This window comes from Cetorhinus maximus, unplaced genomic scaffold (genome assembly GCF_964194155.1).
Source record: "Cetorhinus maximus unplaced genomic scaffold, sCetMax3.hap1.1 HAP1_SCAFFOLD_578, whole genome shotgun sequence".
NCBI classification, from domain to species: domain Eukaryota; kingdom Metazoa; phylum Chordata; class Chondrichthyes; order Lamniformes; family Cetorhinidae; genus Cetorhinus; species Cetorhinus maximus.
Genome location: NW_027596520.1, coordinates 211746 through 233680, shown reverse-complemented (window position 1 = coordinate 233680; position 21935 = coordinate 211746). Strand labels below are relative to the sequence as shown.

The following is a 21935-nucleotide window of genomic DNA, read 5'->3' as shown; positions in this document are numbered from 1 at the left end:
GCGGTGCGTAGACCCTCAGTACGCAAACACCAAGTGTCACTACGTGCTGAGGTTCTACCTGTCCCCGGTGTTGCGAAGGATGGGTCTGGCCACGCTGCCGCGGAACGCTCCAAGTAGTTGGACCGTGCCGTACCACCTGTCCCTGGTGGAAAAATTTATGCAGAAAAACACCTTTGACCACAAGTCCATCAGGCAGTGGTCAGCACGTAACGTCCTAGAGGCCCTGAGGGATAAGGAGAGGGTGGACCCTGTGGGATGGTTCCCCGAGCAGACTGTCAAAGTCATTTGGCAGAATGCCTCATCGCCAGAACTTTCCAACAAGCACCAAGACGTAGCTTGGCTGGTGGTGAGAAAGGCCCTCCCCGTCAGATCCTTCCTACACGCCAGGAGGCTCACCCCCTCTGCACGTTGCCCTCGAGGCGGCTGTGGTGGGGAAGAGACCGTTGTCCACCTCCTTGTGGATTGTGCCTTTGCAAAGAAAGTCTGGAGAGAGATGCAGTGGTTGCTGTCGAGGTTCATCCCGAGCAGTTCTGTGACACAGGACTCTGTGCTCTACGGGCTGTTCCCAGGGACACACACCGAGACAAACATCGACTGCAGCTGGAGGATCATCAACTCGGTGAAAGAGGCGCTTTGGTCTGCCCGAAACTTGTTGGTCTTCCAGCACAAAGAGTTGTCCCCGACCGATTGTTGCGGACTGGCACAATCCAAAGTCCAGGACTACGTGCTGAGGGACGCACTAAAGCTTGGGGCAGCTGCCGCAAAGGCGCAATGGGGAAGGGTCGCTGTCTAAGACCTTTCTACCACAGCGCACCGAGAGACTGGGAACTGTTTAGAGCCCCTCGGGCTGTACAGATCAAAATGAAAGGCTGTAAATGATTGTAATATTGTTTGTACTGATGCACCTGGTGATACATTTTGTAAAAGTTTAACCTGGATTGTACCCTTGTAATGTTGTTTTTGAAATGGTTTGGAATGTGATTGAAGATATTTTATAAATAAAGTATATTTTTACAAAACAAAAAAAAAAAAATCTGTTCTTATCAGTTTAATATCTGATACGTCCCTTATCTGGGGACCATATATTAAATTGATTTTTGGAGCAGGGAGATGGAATAGGGGCTTGCTCCGTCCACTCCACGCATCGACCCGGTATTGCAGTATCTCTGGGAATGGTGCACCACCCCTTTCCAGGGGATTTTCAATGCTAAAAATAGTTTTCTTACAAACATCTGCTTTCTTTACTTTTCAACATGCACATCTTTCAAAACACAACTTTCTTTCTTTCTCATCGCTTCTCGGCCTTTTGGCTAAGATCAAGTGTTGCAGGGGCGACACCATGGTCCTGCCAAGGCAAGGTCGGGATGGAAGGGCGATAACCAATCGCAATCCAAATCCATACCGTGGGTTACCTATCACCGTCCGAGTCACGGTGAACCACAGCGAAGGAGGATCACCTATGGATCGGGGCTTCTTCACCAGGAGGATCCTGTTGAAGGCGTGCGGCTTCCAAGCTCCGGAGATCTTCACCCTGCAGGACTCCCGCAAAGGCGGTTATTTTGACGTGACGTTCAAGCGGGTGGCAGACTGCGTCCGGCTCCTGAGGGTGTTCGAGGAGAAGAGAGACCTGCCGGAGATGAAGATCCTGACGGCGGAGCCGCACTTTTCTCTGCCGTTGCAACGGGAACGTGAGGTGATGGTGCATGTGTACAACCCCTTCGTCCCTGTCGCCGACGTGGTCACCTTCCTCACCAGGTACTTCGATAAGGTGGGGAGCGGCACCGAGATTCGAGACGACTTGGGGATCTGGACAGGCAAACGCCTGTTTAAGGTCACGCTAAAGACCGATGGTAAGGGAGCCATTTTCCACCCTCCCTCCAGTTTCGCTATCGGGGGAAACCGGGGCTACCTGGTCTACGCTGGGCAACCCAAGCATTGTCGCTCATGCGGCAAGGCTGGTCATGTGGCGGCCAACTGCAGCGCCTCCCTCTGCAAGATCTGCAAACAGGAAGGGCACCAGACAAAAGACTGCAAACAGGCCAAGTGCTGCAACCTGTGTGGCGAGGCAAGTCACCTCTACAGGACCTGCCCCAAACGCTGCCGTACTTACGCACAGGCAGCCAAAGCCGACCAGGGGGAAGCAGAAGAAATGTTTCGTGTCACTCCAACCACCAAGGCCCCCAGGGAGCTCAACGGGACAAAGGAGGACACAGAGAGAGACAAGGTGGAGAAAGAGATTGAGGCAACAGAGAGCCAATCAACAGCACTACCCCCTGAACCTCCCAGTCCTCAGGACAGCGAATCAATGGAGGAGGAGGCAGCAGTGGAAAAGCAGCAGGGGGAGTGGCGGACGGTGAAGAAGAAGAAAAGTAAGAGGGAGCGAAGAAGAAGCAAAGGCGTTTCCCAGAGAAGCGGCAAGAGGCGTCTCCCATCCGACACGGACGACAAGGGCAGCAGCTCTTCGGATGATGAAGTGCCAGAGCGGCACCGACAGAAGAGGCGGCAAAGCTCCAGGGCGTTGGAGGACGAGACACCCGAGCTCCAGAAAATTGGAGACAACAAGGAGACCAGCGCACCCCAACTTTGCCTGCAACCTGAGGAGGCCAGTGCACCACAGCCCCTGGAATCTGGGAGCAGTGAGGCAATCATCGCACCCCAGCTCCAGGAAGCCGGGAACAGCAACACTCCAGAGGGGGTGAGTTTTGGAGAAGCTTCTCCAGCAAAGGTCATCTCAAAACCCGCTCTCTACGTGAACCTCCAGATGCCACTGGAGCAGAACACGGCCAAGGAGATCTACCTCAGCCCATCCAAAGTGAAGGAATTTGAGCTCACTACGGGTATGAAGGAGCAGACTAAAGGTCTGGGACTCTCAGAGACAGTGGGTTTGGTAGGAGAATAAATGCTTTAAAATGGGTTTAAAGATTGTATCCATAAATGTGCGTAGCATTAAATCTACTACGCGATGTGTTGCGACCTTGGACTACCTAGCCAAGGTCAAAGCTGACCTGTTGTTTCTGCAGGAGTGTGCGATACCGCACCTCAGCTCCTACAGGCAATGGTCACGATGGTGGTCCCACGGGCCATCGATCTGGTCGGGCGGAAACGACTCTCGTTCCTCCGGCCTGGGTATTCTGCTGCGGGGAGGCAACTTCACCGTCTCCGAGGTCAAGGAGGTGGTGGGCGGGCGCCTCCTCGTAGCAGACGTAATGTACAAGAACGCTCCACTCCGGTTAATTAACGTGTATGGCCCGGGACCAGGGGCTGAGCGGCTGGAGGTTTTTCAGCAGCTCCCACTGCTGCTGGCGACCTCCAGGCCGGTCATTCTGGGCGGGGACTTCAACTGCATCATCGATGCGGCTGGACGATCCGGCAGGGCCGGCAGCAGATTGGACGCTACGTCCAGATCCCTGATGGAAACAGTTAAGGATGCCAAGCTGCACGACGTCTTCAGCAACCCTGCAGACGGAGCGCAGCGTAGATACACCTGGTCGCGGCCAGACGGGTCCATTCGTTCCAGGATAGACTTCCTGTTTGTGTCCCGTGCATTCACAGTCAGATCCACCGAGGTCAAGCCGGTGTTCTTCTCTGACCACTGCCTCCTACTGGCGGACTGCCACTTGGAGAAGGACCTGAGGGTGGGCAGGGGGGCATGGAAGCTAAATGTGCAACTGCTGACCCCAGAGAACATTGAGGAGCTCAAGAGGGATTACAAAGGTTGGAGAACCGTGAAACCCCTCTTTGAGTCCCTGACAGACTGGTGGGAAGTGATCAAGGGAAGCATCAAGAGGTTTTTCATCCGTAAAGGCACCCAGAAAGCTAGAAAGGAACAGAGGGAAATGTCCCGACTCCAGAAAAAGATGCAGAATCTGCTCCGGCTGCAGTCGATGGGGGTCGATGTCAAGGAGGAGCTCCAAGAGGTGAAGGGCCAGCAAGCCTCGCACTTTGCCTCGGAGGCCTCCAAGATCATCTTCCGTTCCAGAGTCCGCTCCGTGGAGCAGGATGAGACGTGCTCACGTTTCTTCTTCCAAAAGGTACACAGAGAGCGCTCTGTGATCAGCAGCCTGAAGGAAGAAGACGGCTCAGTAAAGTCATCACGGTCCGACATTCTGAGGATCAGCAAATCCTTTTATGCCGGACTGTATGACGTGAAGCCCACGGACAGCACGGCCTCCCAGTCCTTCCTGTCCTCTATCACGGAGGTCTTAGACCACAGTACGCGGGAGAGCCTAGACAAACCGCTAACTCCTGACGAACTGACTAAGGCCCTCGAGTCCTTCGAGAAGAGTAAAACCCCCGGAAGCGACGGCTTGCCGGCGGAGTTGTATTCGGCTCTGTGGGACTTGATCGGCCCAGACCTGCTAGGAGTGTACGAGAGTATGCTCCTGGCCGGTAGTATGTCAGAATCCATGAGGAAAGGCATCATCACCCTCATCTACAAGCACAAGGGGGAAAGGGAGGAAATTAGAAATTGGCGACCCATTTCACTGTTGAATATGGACTATAAGATTCTGTCCAAGGTCATCGCCAATCGGGTCAAATCCGCTCTGGAATTGGTGATTCACCCTGACCAGACCTGCTCTGTGCCAGGCAGGAAGATCTCTGACAGCCTGGCGCTGCTCAAGGATACGATTGCCTGTGTACAGGACAGGGGTGTGGATACCTGCCTCATCAGCTTGGATCAGGAGAAGGCCTTTGACAGAATATCGCACACCTACATTGGGGATGTGCTCTCCAAAATGGGGTTTGGGGAGGGAATTCGAAATTGGATCCAACTGCTCTACACTAACATCAGTAGCGCAGTCTCAATCAATGGGTGGGAAACAGATAGCTTCCCGATCAAATCTGGAGTCAGGCAGGGCTGTCCTCTCTCGCCTGTCCTTTTCGTGTGTTGCATAGAACCCTTTGCCGAGTCCATCAGGAAGGATCCGGGCATAAGAGGAGTGACGATCCCAGGCAGTGGAGGCACTCAGGTAAAAGCCTCCCTGTACATGGACGACGTCGCCGTCTTCTGCTCGGATCCGCTGTCGGTGCGCAGACTGATGCACATCTGCGACCAGTTCGAACTGGCCTCGGGAGCCAAGGTAAATCGTGGGAAGAGCGAGGCCATGTTCTTTGGGAACTGGGCTGACCGATCCTTTGTCCCCTTCACTGTCAGGGCTGACGGCCTGAAGGTGCTGGGGATATGGTTCAGAGGGACCGGGGCATGCGTTAGAAACTGGAAGGAGCGAGTGGCTATGGTGAAGAGGAAACTGGGCATGTGGGAGCGACGCTCCCTCTCCATTGCGGGTAAGAACCTGGTCATCAGGTGCGAGGTACTCTCGCTGTTGCTGTACGTGGCGCAGGTCTGGCCCATTCCAGACTCCTGCGCGACGGCGATCACTCGAGCCATCTTCCGCTTTATCTGGAGGTCGAAAATGGATCGTGTCCGCAGGGACGCGATGTACAAGCCTCTAGATAAAGGGGGAAAAAACGTGCCCAACATCGCCCTCATACTGATGGCCACCTTTGTGTGCGGCTGCATCAAGCGGTGCGTAGACCCTCAGTACGCAAACACCAAGTGTCACTACGTGCTGAGGTTCTACCTGTCCCCGGTGTTGCGAAGGATGGGTCTGGCCACGCTGCCGCGGAACGCTCCAAGTAGTTGGACCGTGCCGTACCACCTGTCCCTGGTGGAAAAATTGATGCAGAAAAACACCTTTGACCACAAGTCCATCAGGCAGTGGTCAGCACGTAACGTCCTAGAGGCCCTGAGGGATAAGGAGAGGGTGGACCCTGTGGGATGGTTCCCCGAGCAGACTGTCAAAGTCATTTGGCAGAATGCCTCATCGCCAGAACTTTCCAACAAGCGCCAAGACGTAGCTTGGCTGGTGGTGAGAAAGGCCCTCCCCCTCAGATCCTTCCTACACGCCAGGAAGCTCACCCCCTCTGCACGTTGCCCTCGAGGTGGCTGTGGTGGGGAAGAGACCGTTGTCCACCTCCTTGTGGATTGTGCCTTTGCAAAGAAAGTCTGGAGAGAGATGCAGTGGTTGCTGTCGAGGTTCATCCCGAGCAGTTCTGTGACACAGGACTCTGTGCTCTACGGGCTGTTCCCAGGGACACACACCGAGACAAACATCGACTGCAGCTGGAGGATCATCAACTCGGTGAAAGAGGCGCTTTGGTCTGCCCGAAACTTGTTGGTCTTCCAGCACAAAGAGTTGTCCCCGACCGATTGTTGCGGACTGGCACAATCCAAAGTCCAGGACTACGTGCTGAGGGACGCACTAAAGCTTGGGGCAGCTGCCGCAAAGGCGCAATGGGGAAGGGTCGCTGTCTAAGACCTTTCTACCACAGCGCACCGAGAGACTGGGAACTGTTTAGAGCCCCTCGGGCTGTACAGATCAAAATGAAAGGCTGTAAATGATTGTAATATTGTTTGTACTGATGCACCTGGTGATACATTTTGTAAAAGTTTAACCTGGATTGTACCCTTGTAATGTTGTTTTTGAAATGGTTTGGAATGTGATTGAAGATATTTTATGAATAAAGTATATTTTTACAAAAAAAAAAAAAAAAATCTGTTCTTATCAGTTTAATATCTGATACGTCCCTTATCTGGGGACCATATATTAAATTGATTTGTGGAGCAGGGAGATGGAATAGGGGCTTGCTCCGTCCACTCCACGCATCGATCCGGTATTGCAGTATCTCTGGGAATGGTGCACCACCCCTTTCCAGGGGATTTTCAATGCTAAAAATAGTTTTCTTACAAACATCTGCTTTCTTTACTTTTCAACATGCACATCTTTCAAAACACAACTTTCTTTCTTTCTCATCGCTTCTCGGCCTTTTGGCTAACATCAAGTGTTGCAGGGGCGACACCATGGTCCTGCCAAGGCAAGGTCGGGATGGAAGGGCGATAACCAATCGCAATCCAAATCCATACCGTGGGCTACCTATCACCGTCCGAGTCACGGTGAACCACAGCGAAGGAGGATCACCTATGGATCGGGGCTTCTTCACCAGGAGGATCCTGTTGAAGGCGTGCGGCTTCCAAGCTACGGAGATCTTCACCCTGCATGACTCCCGCAAAGGCGGTTATTTTGACGTCACGTTCAAGCGGGTGGCAGACTGCGTCCGGCTCCTGAGGGTGTTCGAGGAGAAGAGAGACCTGCCGGAGATGAAGATCCTGACGGCGGAGCCGCACTTTTCTCTGCCGTTGCAACGGGAACGTGAGGTGATGGTGCATGTGTACAACCCCTTCGTCCCTGTCGCCGACGTGGTCACCTTCCTCACCAGGTACTTCGATAAGGTGGGGAGCGGCACCGAGATTCGAGACGACTTGGGGATCTGGACAGGCAAACGCCTGTTTAAGGTCACGCTAAAGACCGATGGTAAGGGAGTCATTTTCCACCCTCCCTCCAGTTTCGCTATCGGGGGAAACCGGGGCTACCTGGTCTACGCTGGGCAACCCAAGCACTGTCGCTCATGCGGCAAGGCTGGTCATGTGGCGGCCAACTGCAGCGCCTCCCTCTGCAAGATCTGCAAACAGGAAGGGCACCAGACAAAAGACTGCAAACAGGCCAAGTGCTGCAACCTGTGTGGCGAGGCAAGTCACCTCTACAGGACCTGCCCCAAACGCTGCCGTACTTACGCACAGGCAGCCAAAGCCGACCAGGGGGAAGCAGAAGAAATGTTTCGTGTCACTCCAACCACCAAGGCCCCCAGGGAGCTCAACGGGACAAAGGAGGACACAGAGAGAGACAAGGTGGAGAATGAGATGGAGGCAACAGAGAGCCAATCAGCAGCACTACCCCCTGAACCTCCCAGTCCTCAGGACAGCGAATCAATGGAGGAGGAGGCAGCAGTGGAAAAGCAGCAGGGGGAGTGGCGGACGGTGAAGAACAAGAAAAGTAAGAGGGAGCGAAGAAGAAGCAAAGGCGTTTCCCAGAGAAGCGGCAAGAGGCGTCTCCCATCCGACACGGATGACAAGGGCAGCAGCTCTTCGGATGATGAAGTGCCAGAGCGGCACCGACAGAAGAGGCGGCAAAGCTCCAGGGCGTTGGAGGACGAGACACCCGAGCTCCAGAAAATTGGAGACAACAAGGAGACCAGCGCACCCCAACTTTGCCTGCAACCTGAGGAGGCCAGTGCACCACAGCCCCTGGAATCTGGGAGCAGTGAGGCAATCATCGCACCCCAGCTCCAGGAAGCCGGGAACAGCAACACCCCAGAGGGGGTGAGTTTTGGAGAAGCTTCTCCAGCAAAGGTCATCTCAAAACCCGCTCTCTACGTGAACCTCCAGATGCCACTGGAGCAGAACACGGCCAAGGAGATCTACCTCAGCCCATCCAAAGTGAAGGAATTTGAGCTCACTACGGGTATGAAGGAGCAGACTAAAGGTCTGGGACTCTCAGAGACAGTGGGTTTGGTAGGAGAATAAATGCTTTAAAATGGGTTTAAAGATTGTATCCATAAATGTGCGTAGCATTAAATCTACTACGCGATGTGTTGCGACCTTGGACTACCTAGCCAAGGTCAAAGCTGACCTGTTGTTTCTGCAGGAGTGTGCGATACCGCACCTCAGCTCCTACAGGCAATGGTCACGATGGTGGTCCCACGGGCCATCGATCTGGTCGGGCGGAAACGACTCTCGTTCCTCCGGCCTGGGTATTCTGCTGCGGGGAGGCAACTTCACCGTCTCCGAGGTCAAGGAGGTGGTGGGCGGGCGACTCCTGGTAGCAGACGTAATGTACAAGAACGCTCCACTCCGGTTAATTAACGTGTATGGCCCGGCACAAGGGGCTGAGCGGCTGGAGGTTTTTCAGCAGCTCCCACTGCTGCTGGCGACCTCCAGGCCGGTCATTCTGGGCGGGGACTTCAACTGCATCATCGATGCGGCTGGACGATCCGGCAGGGCCGGAAGCAGATTGGACGCTACGTCCAGATCCCTGATGGAAACAGTTAAGGATGCCAAGCTGCACGACGTCTTCAGCAACCCTGCAGACGGAGCGCAGCGTAGATACACCTGGTCGCGGCCAGACGGGTCCATTCGTTCCAGGATGGACTTCCTCTTTGTGTCCCGTGCATTCACAGTCAGATCCACCGAGGTCAAGCCGGTGTTCTTCTCTGACCACTGCCTCCTACTGGCGGACTGCCACTTGGAGACGGACCTGAGGGTGGGCAGGGGGGCATGGAAGCTAAATGTGCAACTGCTGACCCCAGAGAACATTGAGGAGCTCAAGAGGGATTACAAAGGTTGGAGAACCGTGAAACCCCTCTTTGAGTCCCTGACACACTGGTGGGAAGTGATCAAGGGAAGCATCAAGAGGTTTTTCATCCGCAAAGGCACCCAGAAAGCTAGAAAGGAACAGAGGGAAATGTCCCGACTCCAGAAAAAGATGCAGAATCTGCTCCGGCTGCAGTCGATGGGGGTCGATGTCAAGGAGGAGCTCCAAGAGGTGAAGGGCCAGCAAGCCTCGCACTTTGCCTCGGAGGCCTCCAAGATCATCTTCCGTTCCAGGGTCCGCTCCGTGGAGCAGGATGAGACGTGCTCACGTTTCTTCTTCCAAAAGGTACACAGAGAGCGCTCTGTGATCAGCAGCCTGAAGGAAGAAGACGGCTCAGTAAAGTCATCACGGTCCGACATTCTGAGGATCAGCAAATCCTTTTATGCCGGACTGTATGACGTGAAGCCCACGGACAGCACGGCCTCCCAGTCCTTCCTGTCCTCTATCACGGAGGTCTTAGACCACAGTACGCGGGAGAGCCTAGACAAACCGCTAACTCCTGATGAACTGACTAAGGCCCTTGAGTCCTTCGAGAAGAGTAAAACTCCCGGTAGCGACGGCTTGCCGGCGGAGTTGTATTCGGCTCTGTGGGACTTGATCGGCCCAGACCTGCTAGGAGTGTACGAGAGTATGCTCCTGGCCGGTAGTATGTCAGAATCCATGAGGAAAGGCATCATCACCCTCATCTACAAGCACAAGGGGGAAAGGGAGGAAATTAGAAATTGGCGACCCATTTCACTGTTGAATATGGACTATAAGATTCTGTCCAAGGTCATCGCCAATCGGGTCAAATCCGCTCTGGAATTGGTGATTCACCCTGACCAGACCTGCTCTGTGCCAGGCAGGAAGATCTCTGACAGCCTGGCGCTGCTCAAGGATACGATTGCCTATGTACAGGACAGGGGTGTGGATACCTGCCTCATCAGCTTGGATCAGGAGAAGGCCTTTGACAGAATATCGCACACCTACATGGGGGATGTGCTCTCCAAAATGGGGTTTGGGGAGGGAATTCGAAATTGGATCCAACTGCTCTACACTAACATCAGTAGCGCAGTCTCAATCAATGGGTGGGAAACAGATAGCTTCCCGATCAAATCTGGAGTCAGGCAGGGCTGTCCTCTCTCGCCTGTCCTTTTCGTGTGTTGCATAGAACCCTTTGCCGAGTCCATCAGGAAGGATCCGGGCATAAGAGGAGTGACGATCCCAGGCAGTGGAGGCACTCAGGTAAAAGCCTCCCTGTACATGGACGACGTCGCCGTCTTCTGCTCGGATCCGCTGTCGGTGCGCAGACTGATGCACATCTGCGACCAGTTCGAACTGGCCTCGGGAGCCAAGGTAAATCGTGGGAAGAGCGAGGCCATGTTCTTTGGGAACTGGGCTGACCGATCCTTTGTACCCTTCACTGTCAGGGCTGACGGCCTGAAGGTGCTGGGGATATGGTTCGGAGGGACCGGGGCATGCGTTAGAAACTGGAAGGAGCGAGTGGCTATGGTGAAGAGGAAACTGGGCATGTGGGAGCGACGCTCCCTCTCCATTGCGGGTAAGAACCTGGTCATCAGGTGGGAGGTACTCTCGCTGTTGCTGTACGTGGCGCAGGTCTGGCCCATTCCAGACTCCTGCGCGACGGCGATCACTCGAGCCATCTTCCGCTTTATCTGGAGGTCGAAAATGGATCGTGTCCGCAGGGACGCGATGTACAAGCCTCTAGATAAAGGGGGAAAAAACGTGCCCAACATCGCCCTCATACTGATGGCCACCTTTGTGTGCGGCTGCATCAAGCGGTGCGTAGACCCTCAGTACGCAAACACCAAGTGTCACTACGTGCTGAGGTTCTACCTGTCCCCGGTGTTGCGAAGGATGGGTCTGGCCACGCTGCCGCGGAACGCTCCAAGTAGTTGGACCGTGCCGTACCACCTGTCCCTGGTGGAAAAATTTATGCAGAAAAACACCTTTGACCACAAGTCCATCAGGCAGTGGTCAGCACGTAACGTCCTAGAGGCCCTGAGGGATAAGGAGAGGGTGGACCCTGTGGGATGGTTCCCCGAGCAGACTGTCAAAGTCATTTGGCAGAATGCCTCATCGCCAGAACTTTCCAACAAGCACCAAGACGTAGCTTGGCTGGTGGTGAGAAAGGCCCTCCCCGTCAGATCCTTCCTACACGCCAGGAAGCTCACCCCCTCTGCACGTTGCCCTCGAGGTGGCTGTGGTGGGGAAGAGACCGTTGTCCACCTCCTTGTGGATTGTGCCTTAGCAAAGAAAGTCTGGAGAGAGATGCAGTGGTTGCTGTCGAGGTTCATCCCGAGCAGTTCTGTGACACAGGACTCTGTGCTCTACGGGCTGTTCCCAGGGACACACACCGAGACAAACATCGACTGCAGCTGGAGGATCATCAATTCGGTGAAAGAGGCGCTTTGGTCTGCCCGAAACTTGTTGGTCTTCCAGCACAAAGAGTTGTCCCCGACCGATTGTTGCGGACTGGCACAATCCAAAGTCCAGGACTACGTGCTGAGGGACGCACTACAGCTTGGGGCAGCTGCCGCAAAGGCGCAATGGGGAAGGGTCGCTGTCTAAGACCTTTCTACCACAGCGCACCGAGAGACTGGGAACTGTTTAGAGCCCCTCGGGCTGTACAGATCAAAATGAAAGGCTGTAAATGATTGTAATATTGTTTGTACTGATGCACCTGGTGATACATTTTGTAAAAGTTTAACCTGCATTGTACCCTTGTAATGTTGTTTTTGAAATGGTTTTGAATGCGATTGAAGATATTTTATGAATAAAGTATATTTTTACACAAAAAAAAAAAAAAATCTGTTCTTATCAGTTTAGGCAGCTGCCGCAAAGGCGCAATGGGGAAGGGTCGCTGTCTAAGACCTTTCTACCACAGCGCACCGAGAGACTGGGAACTGTTTAGAGCCCCTCGGGCTGTACAGATCAAAATGAAAGGCTGTAAATGATTGTGATATTGTTTGTACTGATGCACCTGGTGATACATTTTGTAAAAGTTTAACCTGGATTGTACCCTTGTAATGTTGTTTTTGGAATGGTTTGGAATGTGATTGAAGATATTTTATGAATAAAGTATATTTTTACAAAAAAAAAAAAAAAAAAAATCTGTTCTTATCAGTTTAATATCTGATACGTCCCTTATCTGGGGACCATATATTAAATTGATTTTTGGAGCAGGGAGATGGAATAGGGGCTTGCTCCGTCCACTCCACGCATCGACCCGGTATTGCAGTATCTCTGGGAATGGTGCACCACCCCTTTCCAGGGGATTTTCAATGCTAAAAATAGTTTTCTTACAAACATCTGCTTTCTTTACTTTTCAACATGCACATCTTTCAAAACACAACTTTCTTTCTTTCTCATCGCTTCTCGGCCTTTTGGCTAAGATCAAGTGTTGCAGGGGCGACACCATGGTCCTGCCAAGGCAAGGTCGGGATGGAAGGGCGATAACCAATCGCAATCCAAATCCATACCGTGGGCTACCTATCACCGTCCGAGTCACGGTGAACCACAGCGAAGGAGGATCACCTATGGATCGGGGCTTCTTCACCAGGAGGATCCTGTTGAAGGCGTGCGGCTTCCAAGCTACGGAGATCTTCACCCTGCACGACTCCCGCAAAGGCGGTTATTTTGACGTGACGTTCAAGCGGGTGGCAGACTGCGTCCGGCTCCTGAGGGTGTTCGAGGAGAAGAGAGACCTGCCGGAGATGAAGATCCTGACGGCGGAGCCGCACTTTTCTCTGCCGTTGCAACGGGAACGAGAGGTGATGGTGCATGTGTACAACCCCTTCGTCCCTGTCGCCGACGTGGTCACCTTCCTCACCAGGTACTTCGATAAGGTGGGGAGCGGCACCGAGATTCGAGACGACTTGGGGATCTGGACAGGCAAACGCCTGTTTAAGGTCACGCTAAAGACCGATGGTAAGGGAGCCATTTTCCACCCTCCCTCCAGTTTCGCCATCGGGGGAAACCGGGGCTACCTGGTCTACGCTGGGCAACCCAAGCATTGTCGCTCATGCGGCAAGGCTGGTCATGTGGCGGCCAACTGCAGCGCCTCCCTCTGCAAGATCTGCAAACAGGAAGGGCACCAGACAAAAGACTGCAAACAGGCCAAGTGCTGCAACCTGTGTGGCGAGGCAGGTCACCTCTACAGGACCTGCACCAAACGCTGCCGTACTTACGCACAGGCAGCCAAAGCCGACCAGGGGGAAGCAGAAGAAATGTTTCGTGTCACTCCAACCACCAAGGCCCCCAGGGAGCTCAACGGGACAAAGGAGGACACAGAGAGAGACAAGGTGGAGAAAGAGATCGAGGCAACAGAGAGCCAATCAGCAGCACTACCCCCTGTACATCCCAGTCCTCAGGACAGCGAATCAATGGAGGAGGAGGCAGCAGTGGAAAAGCAGCAGGGGGAGTGGCGGACGGTGAAGAACAAGAACAAGAAAAGAAAGAGGGAGCGAAGAAGAAGCAAAGGCGTTTCCCAGAGAAGCGGCAAGAGGCGTCTCCCATCCGACACGGACGACAAGGGCAGCAGCTCTTCGGATGATGAAGTGCCAGGGCGGCACCGACAGAAGAGGCGGCAAAGCTCCAGGGCGTTGGAGGACGAGACACCCGAGCTCCAGAAAATTGGAGACAACAAGGAGACCAGCGCACCCCAACTTTGCCTGCAACCTGAGGAGGCCAGTGCACCACAGCCCCTGGAATCTGGGAGCAGTGAGGCAATCATCGCACCCCAGCTCCAGGAAGCCGGGAACAGCAACACCCCAGAGGGGGTGAGTTTTGGAGAAGCTTCTTCAGCAAAGGTCATCTCAAAACCCGCTCTCTACGTGAACCTCCAGATGCCACTGGAGCAGAACACGGCCAATGAGATCTACCTCAGCCCATCCAAAGTGAAGGAATTTGAGCTCACTACGGGTATGAAGGAGCAGACTAAAGGTCTGGGACTCTCAGAGACAGTGGGTTTGGTAGGAGAATAAATGCTTTAAAATGGGTTTAAAGATTGTATCCATAAATGTGCGTAGCATTAAATCTACTACGCGATGTGTTGCAACCTTGGACTACCTAGCCAAGGTCAAAGCTGACCTGTTGTTTCTGCAGGAGTGTGCGATACCGCACCTCAGCACCTACAGGCAATGGTCACGATGGTGGTCCCACGGGCCATCGATCTGGTCGGGCGGAAACGACTCTCGTTCCTCCGGCCTGGGTATTCTGCTGCGGGGAGGCAACTTCACCGTCTCCGAGGTTAAGGAGGTGGTGGGCGGGCGACTCCTCGTACAAGAACGCTCCACTCCGGTTAATTAACGTGTATGGCCCGGCACAAGGGGCTGAGCGGCTGGAGGTTTTTCAGCAGCTCCCACTGCTGCTGGCGACCTCCAGGCCGGTCATTCTGGGCGGGGACTTCAACTGCATCATCGATGCGGCTGGACGATCCGGCAGGGCCGGCAGCAGATTGGACGCTACGTCCAGATCCCTGATGGAAACAGTTAAGGATGCCAAGCTGCACGACGTCTTCAGCAACCCTGCAGACGGAGCGCAGCGTAGATACACCTGGTCGCGGCCAGACGGGTCCATTCGTTCCAGGATAGACTTCCTCTTTGTGTCCCGTGCATTCACAGTCAGATCCACCGAGGTCAAGCCGGTGTTCTTCTCTGACCACTGCCTCCTACTGGCGGACTGCCACTTGGAGGAAGACCTGAGGGTGGGCAGGGGGGCATGGAAGCTAAATGTGCAACTGCTGACCCCAGAGAACATTGAGGAGCTCAAGAGGGATTACAAAGGTTGGAGAACCGTGAAACCCCTCTTTGAGTCCCTGACACACTGGTGGGAAGTGATCAAGGGAAGCATCAAGAGGTTTTTCATCCGCAAAGGCACCCAGAAAGCTAGAAAGGAACAGAGGGAAATGTCCCGACTCCAGGAAAAGATGCAGAATCTGCTCCGGCTGCAGTCGATGGGGGTCGATGTCAAGGAGGAGCTCCAAGAGGTGAAGGGCCAGCAAGCCTCGCACTTTGCCTCGGAGGCCTCCAAGATCATCTTCCGTTCCAGAGTCCGCTCCGTGGAGCAGGATGAGACGTGCTCACGTTTCTTCTTCCAAAAGGTACACAGAGAGCGCTCTGTGATCAGCAGCCTGAAGGAAGAAGACGGCTCAGTAAAGTCATCACGGTCCGACATTCTGAGGATCAGCAAATCCTTTTATGCCGGACTGTATGACGTGAAGCCCACGGACAGCACGGCCTCCCAGTCCTTCCTGTCCTCTATCACGGAGGTCTTAGACCACAGTACGGGGGAGAGCCTGGACAAACCGCTAACTCCTGATGAACTGACTAAGGCCCTCGAGTCCTTCGAGAAGAGTAAAACTCCCGGAAGCGACGGCTTGCCGGCGGAGTTGTATTCGGCTCTGTGGGACTTGATCGGCCCAGACCTGCTAGGGGTGTACGAGAGTATGCTCCTGGCCGGTAGTATGTCAGAATCCATGAGGAAGGGCATCATCACCCTCATCTACAAGCACAAGGGGGAAAGGGAGGAAATTAGAAATTGGCGACCCATTTCACTGTTGAATATGGACTATAAGATTCTGTCCAAGGTCATCGCCAATCGGGTCAAATCCGCTCTGGAATTGGTGATTCACCCTGACCAGACCTGCTCTGTGCCAGGCAGGAAGATCTCTGACAGCCTGGCGCTGCTCAGGGATACGATTGCCTATGTACAGGACAGGGGTGTGGATACCTGCCTCATCAGCTTGGATCAGGAGAAGGCCTTTGACAGAATATCGCACACCTACATGGGGGATTTGCTCTCCAAAATGGGCTTTGGGGGGGAATTCGAAATTGGATCCAACTGCTCTACACTAACATCAGTAGCGCAGTCTCAATCAATGGGTGGGAAACAGATAGCTTTCCGATTAAATCTGGAGTCAGGCAGGGCTGTCCGCTCTCGCCTGTCCTTTTCGTGTGCTGCATAGAACCCTTTGCCGAGTCCATCAGGAAGGATCCGGGCATAAGAGGAGTGACGATCCCAGGCAGTGGAGGCACTCAGGTAAAAGCCTCCCTGTACATGGACGACGTCGCCGTCTTCTGCTCGGATCCGCTGTCGGTGCGCAGACTGATGCACATCTGCGACCAGTTCGAACTGGCCTCGGGAGCCAAGGTAAATCGTGGGAAGAGCGAGGCCATGTTCTTTGGGAACTGGGCTGACCGATCCTTTGTCCCCTTCACTGTCAGGGCTGACGGCCTGAAGGTGCTGGGGATATGGTTCGGAGGGACCGGGGAATGCGTTAGAAACTGGAAGGAGCGAGTGGCTATGGTGAAAAGGAAACTGGGCATGTGGGAGCGACGCTCCCTCTCCATTGCGGGTAAGAACCTGGTCATCAGGTGCGAGGTACTCTCGCTGTTGCTGTACGTGGCGCAGGTCTGGCCCATTCCAGACTCCTGCGCGACGGCGATCACTCGAGCCATCTTCCGCTTTATCTGGAGGTCGAAAATGGATCGTGTCCGCAGGGACGCGATGTACAAGCCTCTAGATAAAGGGGGAAAAAACGTGCCCAACATCGCCCTCATACTGATGGCCACCTTTGTGTGCGGCTGCATCAAGCGGTGCGTAGACCCTCAGTACGCAAACACCAAGTGTCACTACGTGCTGAGGTTCTACCTGTCCCCGGTGTTGCGAAGGATGGGTCTGGCCACGCTGCCGCGGAACGCTCCAAGTAGTTGGACCGTGCCGTACCACCTGTCCCTGGTGGAAAAATTTATGCAGAAAAACACCTTTGACCACAAGTCCATCAGGCAGTGGTCAGCACGTAACGTCCTAGAGGCCCTGAGGGATAAGGAGAGGGTGGACCCTGTGGGATGGTTCCCCGAGCAGACTGTCAAAGTCATTTGGCAGAATGCCTCATCGCCAGAACTTTCCAACAAGCACCAAGACGTAGCTTGGCTGGTGGTGAGAAAGGCCCTCCCCGTCAGATCCTTCCTACACGCCAGGAGGCTCACCCCCTCTGCACGTTGCCCTCGAGGTGGCTGTGGTGGGGAAGAGACCGTTGTTCACCTCCTTGTGGATTGTGCCTTTGCAAAGAAAGTCTGGAGAGAGATGCAGTGGTTGCTGTCGAGGTTCATCCCGAGCAGTTCTGTGACACAGGACTCTGTGCTCTACGGGCTGTTCCCAGGGACACACACCGAGACAAACATCGACTGCAGCTGGAGGATCATCAACTCGGTGAAAGAGGCGCTTTGGTCTGCCCGAAACTTGTTGGTCTTCCAGCACAAAGAGTTGTCCCCGACCGATTGTTGCGGACTGGCACAATCCAAAGTCCAGGACTAGGTGCTGAGGGACGCACTAAAGCTTGGGGCAGCTGCCGCAAAGGCGCAATGGGGAAGGGTCGCTGTCTAAGACCTTTCTACCACAGCGCACCGAGAGACTGGGAACTGTTTGGAGCCCCTCGGGCTGTACAGATCAAAATGAAAGGCTGTAAATGACTGTAATATTGTTTGTACTGATGCACCTGGTGATACATTTTGTAAAAGTTTAACCTGGATTGTACCCTTGTAATGTTGTTTTTGAAATGGTTTGGAATGTGATTGAAGATATTTTATGAATAAAGTATATTTTTACAAAAAAAAAAATCTGTTCTTATCAGTTTAATATCTGATACGTCCCTTATCTGGGGACCATATATTAAATTGATTTTTGGAGCAGGGAGATGGAATAGGGGCTTGCTCCGTCCACTCCACGCATCGACCCGGTATTGCAGTATCTCTGGGAATGGTGCACCACCCCTTTCCAGGGGATTTTCAATGCTAAAAATAGTTTTCTTACAAACATCTGCTTTCTTTACTTTTCAACATGCACATCTTTCAAAACACAACTTTCTTTCTTTCTCATCACTTCTCGGCCTTTTGGCTAAGATCAAGTGTTGCAGGGGCGACACCATGGTCCTGCCAAGGCAAGGTCGGGATGGAAGGGCGATAACCAATCGCAATCCAAATCCATACCGTGGGTTACCTATCACCGTCCGAGTCACGGTGAACCACAGCGAAGGAGGATCACCTATGGATCGGGGCTTCTTCACCAGGAGGATCCTGTTGAAGGCGTGCGGCTTCCAAGCTACGGAGATCTTCACCCTGCACGACTCCCGCAAAGGCGGTTATTTTGACGTCACGTTCAAGCGGGTGGCAGACTGCGTCCGGCTCCTGAGGGTGTTCGAGGAGAAGAGAGACCTGCCGGAGATGAAGATCCTGACGGCGGAGCCGCACTTTTCTCTGCCGTTGCAACGGGAACGTGAGGTGATGGTGCATGTGTACAACCCCTTCGTCCCTGTCGCCGACGTGGTCACCTTCCTCACCAGGTACTTCGATAAGGTGGGGAGCGGCACCGAGATTCGAGACGACTTGGGGATCTGGACAGGCAAACGCCTGTTTAAGGTCACGCTAAAGACCGACGGTAAGGGAGCCATTTTCCACCCTCCCTCCAGTTTCGCCATCGGGGGAAACCGGGGCTACCTGGTCTACGCTGGGCAACCCAAGCATTGTCGCTCATGCGGCAAGGCTGGTCATGTGGCGGCCAACTGCAGCGCCTCCCTCTGCAAGATCTGCAAACAGGAAGGGCACCAGACAAAAGACTGCAAACAGGCCAAGTGCTGCAACCTGTGTGGCGAGGCAAGTCACCTCTACAGGACCTGCCCCAAACGCTGCCGTACTTACGCACAGGCAGCCAAAGCCGACCAGGGGGAAGCAGAAGAAATGTTTCGTGTCACTCCAACCACCAAGGCCCCCAGGGAGCTCAACGGGACAAAGGAGGACACAGAGAGAGACAAGGTGGAGAAAGAGATTGAGGCAACAGAGAGCCAATCAGCAGCACTACCCCCTGAACCTCCCAGTCCTCAGGACAGCGAATCAATGGAGGAGGAGGCAGCAGTGGAAAAGCAGCAGGGGGAGTGGCGGACGGTGAAGAACAAGAAAAGTAAGAGGGAGCGAAGAAGAAGCAAAGGCGTTTCCCAGAGAAGCGGCAAGAGGCGTCTCCCATCCGACACGGATGACAAGGGCAGCAGCTCTTCGGATGATGAAGTGCCAGAGCGGCACCGACAGAAGAGGCGGCAAAGCTCCAGGGCGTTGGAGGACGAGACACCCGAGCTCCAGAAAATTGGAGACAACAAGGAGACCAGCGCACCCCAACTTTGCCTGCAACCTGAGGAGGCCAGTGCACCACAGCCCCTGGAATCTGGGAGCAGTGAGGCAATCATCGCACCCCAGCTCCAGGAAGCCGGGAACAGCAACACCCCAGAGGGGGTGAGTTTTGGAGAAGCTTCTCCAGCAAAGGTCATCTCAAAACCCGCTCTCTACGTGAACCTCCAGATGCCACCGGAGCAGAACACGGCCAAGGAGATCTACCTCAGCCCATCCAAAGTGAAGGAATTTGAGCTCACTACGGGTATGAAGGAGCAGACTAAAGGTCTGGGACTCTCAGAGACAGTGGGTTTGGTAGGAGAATAAATGCTTTAAAATGGGTTTAAAGATTGTATCCATAAATGTGCGTAGCATTAAATCTACTACGCGATGTGTTGCGACCTTGGACTACCTAGCCAAGGTCAAAGCTGACCTGTTGTTTCTGCAGGAGTGTGCGATACCGCACCTCAGCTCCTACAGGCAATGGTCACGATGGTGGTCCCACGGGCCATCGATCTGGTCGGGCGGAAACGACTCTCGTTCCTCCGGCCTGGGTATTCTGCTGCGGGGAGGCAACTTCACCGTCTCCGAGGTCAAGGAGGTGGTGGGCGGGCGACTCCTGGTAGCAGACGTAATGTACAAGAACGCTCCACTCCGGTTAATTAACGTGTATGGCCCGGCACAAGGGGCTGAGCGGTTGGAGGTTTTTCAGCAGCTCCCACTGCTGCTGGCGACCTCCAGGCCGGTCATTCTGGGCGGGGACTTCAACTGCATCATCGATGCGGCTGGACGATCCGGCAGGGCCGGAAGCAGATTGGACGCTACGTCCAGATCCCTGATGGAAACAGTTAAGGATGCCAAGCTGCACGACGTCTTCAGCAACCCTGCAGACGGAGCGCAGCGTAGATACACCTGGTCGCGGCCAGACGGGTCCATTCGTTCCAGGATAGACTTCCTGTTTGTGTCCCGTGCATTCACAGTCAGATCCACCGAGGTCAAGCCGGTGTTCTTCTCTGACCACTGCCTCCTACTGGCGGACTGCCACTTGGAGAAGGACCTGAGGGTGGGCAGGGGGGCATGGAAGCTAAATGTGCAACTGCTGACCCCAGAGAACATTGAGGAGCTCAAGAGGGATTACAAAGGTTGGAGAACCGTGAAACCCCTCTTTGAGTCCCTGACACACTGGTGGGAAGTGATCAAGGGAAGCATCAAGAGGTTTTTCATCCTCAAAGGCACCCAGAAAGCTAGAAAGGAACAGAGGGAAATGTCCCGACTCCAGAAAAAGATGCAGAATCTGCTCCGGCTGCAGTCGATGGGGGTCGATGTCAAGGAGGAGCTCCAAGAGGTAAAGGGCCAGCAAGCCTCGCACTTTGCCTCGGAGGCCTCCAAGATCATCTTCCGTTCCAGAGTCCGCTCCGTGGAGCAGGATGAGACGTGCTCACGTTTCTTCTTCCAAAAGGTACACAGAGAGCGCTCTGTGATCAGCAGCCTGAAGGAAGAAGACGGCTCAGTGAAGTCATCCCGGTCCGACATTCTGAGGATCAGCAAATCCTTTTATGCCGGACTGTATGACGTGAAGCCCACGGACAGCACGGCCTCCCAGTCCTTCCTGTCCTCTATCACGGAGGTCTTAGACCACAGTACGCGGGAGAGCCTAGACAAACCGCTAACTCCTGAGGAACTGACTAAGGCCCTCGAGTCCTTCGAGAAGAGTAAAACTCCCGGAAGCGACGGCTTGCCGGCGGAGTTGTATTCGGCTCTGTGGGACTTGATCGGCCCAGACCTGCTAGGGGTGTACGAGAGTATGCTCCTGGCCGGTAGTATGTCAGAATCCATGAGGAAGGGCATCATCACCCTCATCTACAAGCACAAGGGGGAAAGGGAGGAAATTAGAAATTGGCGACCCATTTCACTGTTGAATATGGACTATAAGATTCTGTCCAAGGTCATCGCCAATCGGGTCAAATCCGCTCTGGAATTGGTGATTCACCCTGACAAGACCTGCTCTGTGCCAGGCAGGAAGATCTCTGACAGCCTGGCGCTGCTCAGGGATACGATTGCCTATGTACAGGACAGGGGTGTGGATACCTGCCTCATCAGCTTGGATCAGGAGAAGGCCTTTGACAGAATATCGCACACCTACATGGGGGATGTGCTCTCCAAAATGGGCTTTGGGGAGGGAATTCGAAATTGGATCCAACTGCTCTACACTAACATCAGTAGCGCAGTCTCAATCAATGGGTGGGAAACAGATAGCTTTCCGATTAAATCTGGAGTCAGGCAGGGCTGTCCGCTCTCGCCTGTCCTTTTCGTGTGCTGCATAGAACCCTTTGCCGAGTCCATCAGGAAGGATCCGGGCATAAGAGGAGTGACGATCCCAGGCAGTGGAGGCACTCAGGTAAAAGCCTCCCTGTACATGGACGACGTCGCCGTCTTCTGCTCGGATCCGCTGTCGGTGCGCAGACTGATGCACATCTGCGACCAGTTCGAACTGGCCTCGGGAGCC

At 54.1% G+C, this 21935-nt stretch overlaps 1 non-coding gene and 3 pseudogenes across 1 annotated transcript; all 4 read left to right on the top strand.

The window, feature by feature from the left end:
- Window positions 1-1005: 1005 nt before the first annotated feature.
- On the top strand, window positions 1006-1186 carry LOC144674171 (U2 spliceosomal RNA; annotated as a pseudogene).
- Window positions 1187-6529: 5343 nt separating this feature from the next.
- Window positions 6530-6709, top strand: LOC144674174 (U2 spliceosomal RNA; annotated as a pseudogene).
- Window positions 6710-12352: 5643 nt separating this feature from the next.
- LOC144674170 (U2 spliceosomal RNA) lies at window positions 12353-12535 on the top strand. The gene has a single exon (XR_013574482.1). It is a non-coding gene; the product is annotated as a U2 spliceosomal RNA (small nuclear RNA).
- Window positions 12536-17869: 5334 nt separating this feature from the next.
- On the top strand, window positions 17870-18043 carry LOC144674179 (U2 spliceosomal RNA; annotated as a pseudogene).
- Window positions 18044-21935: the final 3892 nt, after the last annotated feature.